The sequence below is a fragment of the Castor canadensis genome, chromosome 7, assembly GCF_047511655.1.
Source record: "Castor canadensis chromosome 7, mCasCan1.hap1v2, whole genome shotgun sequence".
Taxonomy (NCBI): domain Eukaryota; kingdom Metazoa; phylum Chordata; class Mammalia; order Rodentia; family Castoridae; genus Castor; species Castor canadensis.
This window is the reverse complement of record NC_133392.1, coordinates 137513198-137521118: the sequence shown is the minus strand read 5'-3', so window position 1 is coordinate 137521118 and position 7921 is coordinate 137513198. Positions and strand designations below refer to the sequence as shown.

Sequence of the window (7921 nt, the reverse complement as noted above, 5' to 3'; positions counted from 1 at the left end):
TGAGCGCCTGATAAAGTAGTAAGCTCAGCCCCTTTCTTTTCTCTCTCTCTCTCTTTCTCACATGGCTTCTCTTGTTCTTCCACCTTCTACCTCAGAATGACATAGCAAGAGGAGCTTCACTGGGGCTTGGATATGGCTCAAATGGTAGAATACTTTCCTAGCATGTGCAACCCAGGTTCAATCCCCAGTACTGACAAAAAAAAATGGTCCTTGGACTTTGAGCCTTACATATTACAAGAAATAAATCTCTGTTCCTTAAACATTATCCAGTCTCAAGTGTAACGACATGTTATAGCAATATGGTAGCCTTAAAAAGGGCCCAACATTCTTTGGAAAGCCTTTCATGAAAGGTGAAGTGTACTCTTCTTCCCGTTGAACCTGGCTGGTTGGTGAATTGTTTAACTAATAGAATTCAGTAGATATGTGCTCTTCTACTTCCAAATTTGGGTTTAAGAAATCTGAAACTTCTGCCTCATGTATATGGAATGCTTCTTCCTAGAACCTGGTTACTATACTGAGAAGCTTAAGACACATACAGAGGCCATACAGATGAGAACTGAAGTGACCGCACCAAGAGTCACAGCTAATTTCTCAGTTGACAAACAGACCAACTCCTATCTGTATGAGTGAACCACTTGTACATTCCAGTGCAGCCAAGTCTCAGGTGACTACAGCCCAGCTGGTACCAGGAGGAGTGAAAGAACCACCCTACTGAGCTCAACAAACTCACAGAATCATAAAGGATCATTTGTAGATACTTGTTTTAAGCCTCTAAATTTGTTTTTATTATCTGTTGGTCATTGAAACAGAAGGACATGTGGTTATTTCAAGATAAACACAAGAAGGGGAAAAGGAATGCTGTGTGGACAAAAACAGTAGACGTCCATAACATCTGGCAAAGAAAACCGAGGATTGCCCTTCCTAGCTCCATTATTAACCAGCATTATTACAGCAAAAGAGTAGGCCATCTGTTAGGCACAAAATTTCACAAGTTCCCACAGAAGGCAGGATTCTGTGCCAAGTACCCAAGGCAATAAAGAGGTGTAGCCTGGCTTTAAAATCAAGCTATTCATACTTACCTGTCAGGGGAGATACCTTAATCACAAAGGTGGTTTTCCCAGGGCGAGGCTTATTCATTGCACTCCGGATGTGCTGACCCCTGCGATTTCCCCAAATGTGGGAAACTCAACTGCATAATTTGTGGTAGTGGGGGACTGCATTCGCGCTCTCCCCTACCAAACAATAAATAAATTAATTAATTTAATTAAATAAAGCTATTCACCTTCTAAGCTAAAGTTCTTTTGACTACAGTGGCCCAGAAAAGCCACTATTAGGGTAAGCAAGAGGGCTACCAAGGAACTCTGTTTGGAAGCATCTGAGCAGGTCTTCCCTTATAGTGAAGGCAAAAGGAAGATGGAGCTTCTTACCCGAGACCTCAGAGAACCCCAAAACCAAAAGCATCCAAACCAAGGACAAAGAAAAGCTGAATTCTGCAACACAAAGAAGGCATGTGGGACTAGGAGAAGCCACCAACTGCAGGGCCGGAGCAATAGCGGGAGACCAGAATCTGAGATGGCTATTGAAAGACTGAAAGGATGAGGAGAGGGACTCAGGTGGCCCAAAGACTGGCAGAAGGTTTCCAATCTCTCAGCACACATCTTCCCATGGCTGCACTGGCATGACTCCATGCTTGTTTGTGTATTACACTGGTTGTGCCAAAGAGTAGTCAAGTGGGGGTTACACACCTGTGTGCAAGCTGAGCATCCAACCCTGAAGATGCAACCTGCTTTCAAATCGATTTCCTAGGAGACCTCATGGGTTAGATGAAAAGCTCACACTGAGCTAGTGATTGTCATGTTGAGTTACATCTGATCATACTAGCAAAGGGATTTGGTTTTTGTTACTAGAAAATGGACGCCTCTGGAATTAGCAAGCAAGAGAAGGACTGGAGAGAAATCCAACCAACATAGTCTGTCCAGTTATGAGCAGGAAGGAGTCTGGGATGAGTCCTTCGTGTCATGAGGATATAACATAAGGTAAGCATTGGCAAACACTGGGTAGATGGATTGCTGAAAGTGATGGAAGTCCTGGCTGTGGTTCTCAGGGTCGCGTTGTATAATCAGGAGGCAGGGCATGCTGTCTGTCCTGTCCTGCCCACCTTTATAGTTATCTTTGAATTCAGAGAGCTGTCTGCCTGTAGGCCCTGCCCACATAGGCCAGAGCCCACCCCATCCCATCCCTGCCTGGGTGAGAACCCCACAAGCAAGTGGATCCAGGGTTAGCCTTGCTGCTGTCAGCCCAGGATTCTGTGTGAGTAGAATGAATGTCAAAACCCAGCATCTTGTCTCCTGCTCAGAATGTAATGATGACCCCTATGTGGGAGCTTGACACTGTCAGAGAGAAGTCTCCTGCTCTTATAGCCCCTTTCATTGTCCAGAAAAGAAAGTTACTTTGTGCTGGCATCATTCTAGATGCAACAGGGCAAGGAAATGGGACCACTAAGACCCAAGGCAGATGCCAGCATCCTAGCCAAACACACAAGCTGAGGGTTGGCCAGATGCACAGGCACATGCTGCACATCAGGCCTAGGAAGACATGGTCCATCCAGGTGTCACAGCTGGTGGAACACACCAGGGGGCCTGACTAGTCAGCATGAACTAAGAGTCTGTTGGGTCATTGGAGGTTGCTGATGGCCAGTAAAAGGAGGGCAGGGGCTGGCAAGACACTCTGATCCCACAGGGGTGACTTAGCAATGCCCAGTAGAGCCTGCTGAGGTTCCTGCTTCTCCTCTCTCCCAGGTGTTAGCTGACCCTTGTGCTCAGTTATAGTGAGACTCCTTCTCCTCCCAATGGATTGATTGGATTTTTATGCAGTAATTCTTCCATGTGTTCTTTGCAATGCTGTTTATTGTGTAGCACAAAGATGGATACTGGGGTTGCACAACAAGTTCCTAGCTGAGCCTGTTCTTAAGAAACTTTAACACAATAAGTTTTGAAATAGAAAAGGGAGGATTTTTTTAAAAGGAAGGAGTCGCCTGTGTTTTCCCCATCTCAGTGGCTCCATTGTGGGGCTTTTGCCTGAATAAGCTGCATAATTGCTGCAGTTCTCAGGTTAGGTGAAGAGGAGGCCTCCTGATGGGGCACCTGAGGACCAGATTCTTATCTTGTCATGGCCACCATCAGTAGACAAACTCACCAGCCATGTGGGTGTCAGAGACTGTCAGAACACATTGCCTGGAGGCCAGCTGGCATGAGACATGGGGTTCACATAGTAGCAGTGAGACAATTCCACCAGAAGGGGCCTCTGCTCAGGATCTCAGGAGCCTCTGCCTTGAGCCTATATGGCCTCCATGCCCACTCTGACCGGTGTCCAGGTATCTAGGTAGTGCCTTATGGCCAGGGAAGACAGGAGCTGGAATTGCAGAGCCCTCATCCCCACCACAACCCCATCCTAATCCATTCTTCCTATCTCAGCTCCTGACTTCTGCTCCAGCACACTTGCTTGAAGGCTCATCTGAGCTACTGATCCCTCCCCTTGGCCCCTTACCCCAGGGACACAATGCTGGTGCCTGCTCTTAGAGCCTACAGCTGTGCATAAGAAGCACCCCCCCTCTTCCAGTCTGCCAAAGGATTAAATGGTTCTGCCTGTTTTCTCTCTGCTTCTCTTTTGGGCCACTACTAGATAACCCAACAGTAGGTAACCTGCTCCTGGCATCAAGACATCGAAGTACATTGCCTTGACTGGGGTCCCACTGGAACCATCACTGCCCTGCACACTGACATCCAAAAAATTCACCAGGGATGGGAATTTTGCTGCTGGTTATTCCTTGAAGGCACTGGGCTCCCCATCCCCAGAAGGGATCAAGTAGTCTGTCAGCCTCAATGTAGCAGAGGCAGCAAAGATAAGGAGGTGTGTGATGTCTCTGGCTTTCTGAAGCAACCTCTGTGTTTCCAAGACTCCTGCTGGCCTGGGAGGAGAAGTGGGAGGGACTGCTAGGCACCAAAGTGCCCCACGTGGTTGGCACTTTTACAATCCACAGGTGTGTATGTGGAGTCATCCGTATACAGAGCTTTCTGCCTCCTTGTGTGGAAATACTCCTGATTTCAATCACAGATCACATCCACATCAGATAAAATGGGCTTGCTAAATTGGGTTCCCTGCGCCATCCTGATGTGTGCCCTGGCATATAAAATCAATTGCTAAAGGCAAATCAATGAGCCAAATGAAGTCTGCAGTGTCAAGAATTAGGCTCACTGCCTGTGTCTCAGTTTTTCAGATTCCAATTCAACTAACATTTATTGAGCAACTATATTGGCCAGGCAATGAGCTTGGTGCCTTCCCATTGCTGGTTTATGAACAGTTGCAAAAGCTCTGCAAGGTTATTACAACCAGAGTGAGGATGAGAAGAAGTGATGGCCTGAAGGTCACTGCTGTCAGGGTAACACTGTGGTTGGAACCGCAACTTTTTCACTATTTTTTGTTGCTTGAGACTACTTTAAGGGATGGAGCATGAGCTGCCTGTCAGAGCCCAGGGCTTCTGCTAATGGAACAGCTTGGGAGTGAAAATTGCACACAGCAGGTCAGCTCCAAAATCAACCTGCCCACATTGGGAGGAGTCAGTAGGAGGGGCCTGGCTCCATGGTAGAAGAGCAACTTTGAGGCAGATTAGGGCACAAAACATGAGTTATGGCTGATGACAATTTCCCTGCTCAAGGGTTCTCACATTGAGAATGGAGGCTTCACACCAGCCTCACCAGGGCATTGAAAGATCAAACTCTAAACCTTTCAGGTGCATAGGCCAAACCCGAGCTTCATGAGAGCACAGAATTTGTCACGTTCACTGCTGTAGCCTTAGAACAGTGACTGGCACATAGTTGGTGCTCACATATGTATGGAGAAAATGCATTCAGAGATGCTGGTTGCCCTCCATTCTCCTCCCCATCACCAACAGGCACATTCTACAACTGTTCGGAATATCCCCAGTGCCCAAGACACAGAAGGCTCAGGGCCGAGGCTGTGTGGCATTTTTGTGCTCACAATGAGAATAGTCGCTCACTCAAAGAAGCCCACAGTCCTTTCCCTCACCATCACTCTTCATGTGAAACTGCAGAGGTCAAAGCCCTTTTGCCCTTCCAATCAGAGTTCAGAAATAGGGCAGCTTTATATATATATATATATATATATATATATATATATATATACAAGTAAGGATTGTTTTCAAATAGTGCTATCACTTCAGGAAGCAAAATGACATTTTAACAGAAAAACACAGAACATTCTATCAGAATAAGGAAGTCATGTCCAAGGACAAACAACTGGAAAACACATTAACATATTCCCCCAAAAGGTTGGACTTTAAGTTTTTTAAATGCAGAAAAATGACCATAAAGGGTCATATAAAGTTACATGGTGATTTTTTTATGTAAATGTGTCACCTTGACGATCTATATTCAAAGCAAGTGACAATGATAATAATGGAAAACATTCTTCGAATACTCACCATGGGCCATGTGCTCAGCAATGTGCCAACTTTACCTCCTTAGGATACAACCTAGGGAACGGAGCCATGACCTCCCCCAGGATACAGGTGGGGAAACTGAGACTCCTGCCTTTTCGTGGTGGAGGCTGCCCAGATGTGTGGCCCAAAGAAAGTTGCAGGAAGAGACCCTCCCCTCCTGGCACACACTCTGAGTAGTACATCCTGGAGCTGGGATCAGCCAAATCAGAACAGTCAGGAATATGTCAGGGAAGGACACAGCTGCCAGAAGAGACTGCATCCCAGCCAGACACGAGTTCACAGAAGTGCTGGAATCCATCTGCCCATAAATGGCCAAACGGGGCCTCTGCATTTCACATGAAGAGTAACACTAAGGGAAAGGACAAGAGATGACCACAAGCTGCTGTGTATGAGTGGCTGTTCTCAGTAGTGACTACAAAAATCCTACACAGCCTGGCCCAGTCCTCCTTTGTCTTGGGCACTGGGGGCATTCCAAACAGTGGTAGAATGTGCCTCTTCACAATGGGAAGGAGAGTAGAACCAGCATTGTTCCACAAGTATTTCCTGAGCACCTGCCACGTGCTTTAAATCCTCATCTGCAGAACTTTGCAGAACCCTGAGAACAGAGTCCACCAAGGCTCACATTCCCCACCCCTACATCAAAATATCATTCTGAGGTGTTCTGAAGCAAAAGCTAATATTTATTAAAGAAAATATGATCTATAATCCCTAGTAAAGGTAACACAATGGGCTTATTGATTTTTTTAAAACAAAAGTTATACTTAAAAAAAAAGAAAGATACCAATTTCACAAGCATCCTCCAGCCAGATTCCAAGCCCTCAGGATAGCTTGCAGCAATTCTAGTTAAAAAGAGGGAGAGAGAGAGAGAGAGAGAGTGAGAAAAAAATCTTGAAAAGGGGGCTTTAAAAACAGACATACAAGAAAGTAAATAAAATCAATTAAAAATTCTAACAGAACTGTTCGTTTTGTTAAGTGTTATAAAAATGTCAAGAAGAGCATCCTTATTCCCAGATTCTGGGCCTCAGGTGTTTCCTTTTCTGAAAGCTGGTATCTATGAAAGGAAGAAAATATAAATGAGGAAAATAATCAATGCCATTTTGAAGGCTCTGAATAGTTAAGGAATGACAAAATATAGTCTCATTAATCTCAGGTGTTAGGTTATAGGAGTTGTGATCTCCTTGTGGAGAATATTCTGGAAGAAACAATGTCCTCACTGGGACTCAAGGTGGAATCTTGTAACTAAGATTCTCCATCAGTCAAAATACCATGGCTCTGTGTAACAGTCAGGGTTCCAGCAGAAAATAGGTAGCACATTCAGCCTGGGTAAGCAAGGAGGACAGAGAAGTTAGTATTTACAAAGGAACAGGGGAGCTGTAGGGGGGCCTTGGGGACGATGGAGGACCCTAAACCTATAGGGGAGAGGGAAGGTGTTGATCCAGAGAGCAAGAGGCAGAAAGAACATGGTTTTCTGTGAAGTGAAGAGTGTCAGCCTGCTTCCAGTGATTTCACAAGGGAGAGGTGGGAAATAGTACCTGTCCTCACTCACCTTCCCTCCCCTCCCCCCACCCCAGGATCTCTTGCTGATGCTCCTCATTGGTCAAATCAAGTGGAGCTCAGAAGGCAAAAACCCTTGAGGTATATGCACATCAGCCTCCCAGGTTCAGAGCTGGAGATCTTTGGACAGAGCATCTCTCGATTCACTGGGGCTTTGGTTTACACAAGAGTTCTAGGAATCAGATAACAACTAGTCTCAGAAATACACACCAATGTTCCTAGACATGATGGGGCTGTCTGCATGAGCTCATCCTAAGTTGAATATATTGTGAGTTGAAAATGCACTGAATACCCCTAACTCACCGAGCCTCCTAGCTTATCCACATGACTCACTGCCGATTGTTGGCTGCCCGCCCTCGTGTCATATGACTGTCTGGGAGCTCTGGCTCACTGCTGCAGCCCAACATCATGAGAGAACATCATACTACATATTGGTAGTTCAGGAGAAGAAACTTCAATGTATGGTCTCTACTGAATGGGTATTATTTGTGCACTATAATGAAGTTGGAAGTCCTAAGTTGGCATTTGTAAGTTGGGAGCATGTATATATCCACATGGATGCATAATGTTTATTTGCATAGGAAGTCATTGAAAATTTAGCTATCTCTGGCTAAATTTGGTGAAGGGGGTCAGAGGGCACTTTGGGTCTGGTGTATTATTACACAGACTATCCTTAAACCCAGGCCTGAATGGATTTCTCTAAGTTTGTGAAGAAAAGGACCAATCTGGTCCTCCAAGTTCAAGTTCAGTGGGGATGTAACATAAAGGGCACCCCAGGAAGCGGAATGTTGTAAGAACCCTCCCCCCATCTCTGAAAGCAAGATGGGTGGTGAGTAGAGGAGCCTAATG

The 7921-nt window shown here is 45.6% G+C and overlaps 1 non-coding gene across 1 annotated transcript; it reads left to right on the top strand.

The window, feature by feature from the left end:
* The first annotated feature begins 1071 nt into the window (after positions 1–1071).
* On the top strand, positions 1072–1235 carry LOC141425066 (U1 spliceosomal RNA). The gene has a single exon (XR_012450176.1). It is a non-coding gene; the product is annotated as a U1 spliceosomal RNA (small nuclear RNA).
* The last annotated feature ends 6686 nt before the right edge of the window (positions 1236–7921 follow it).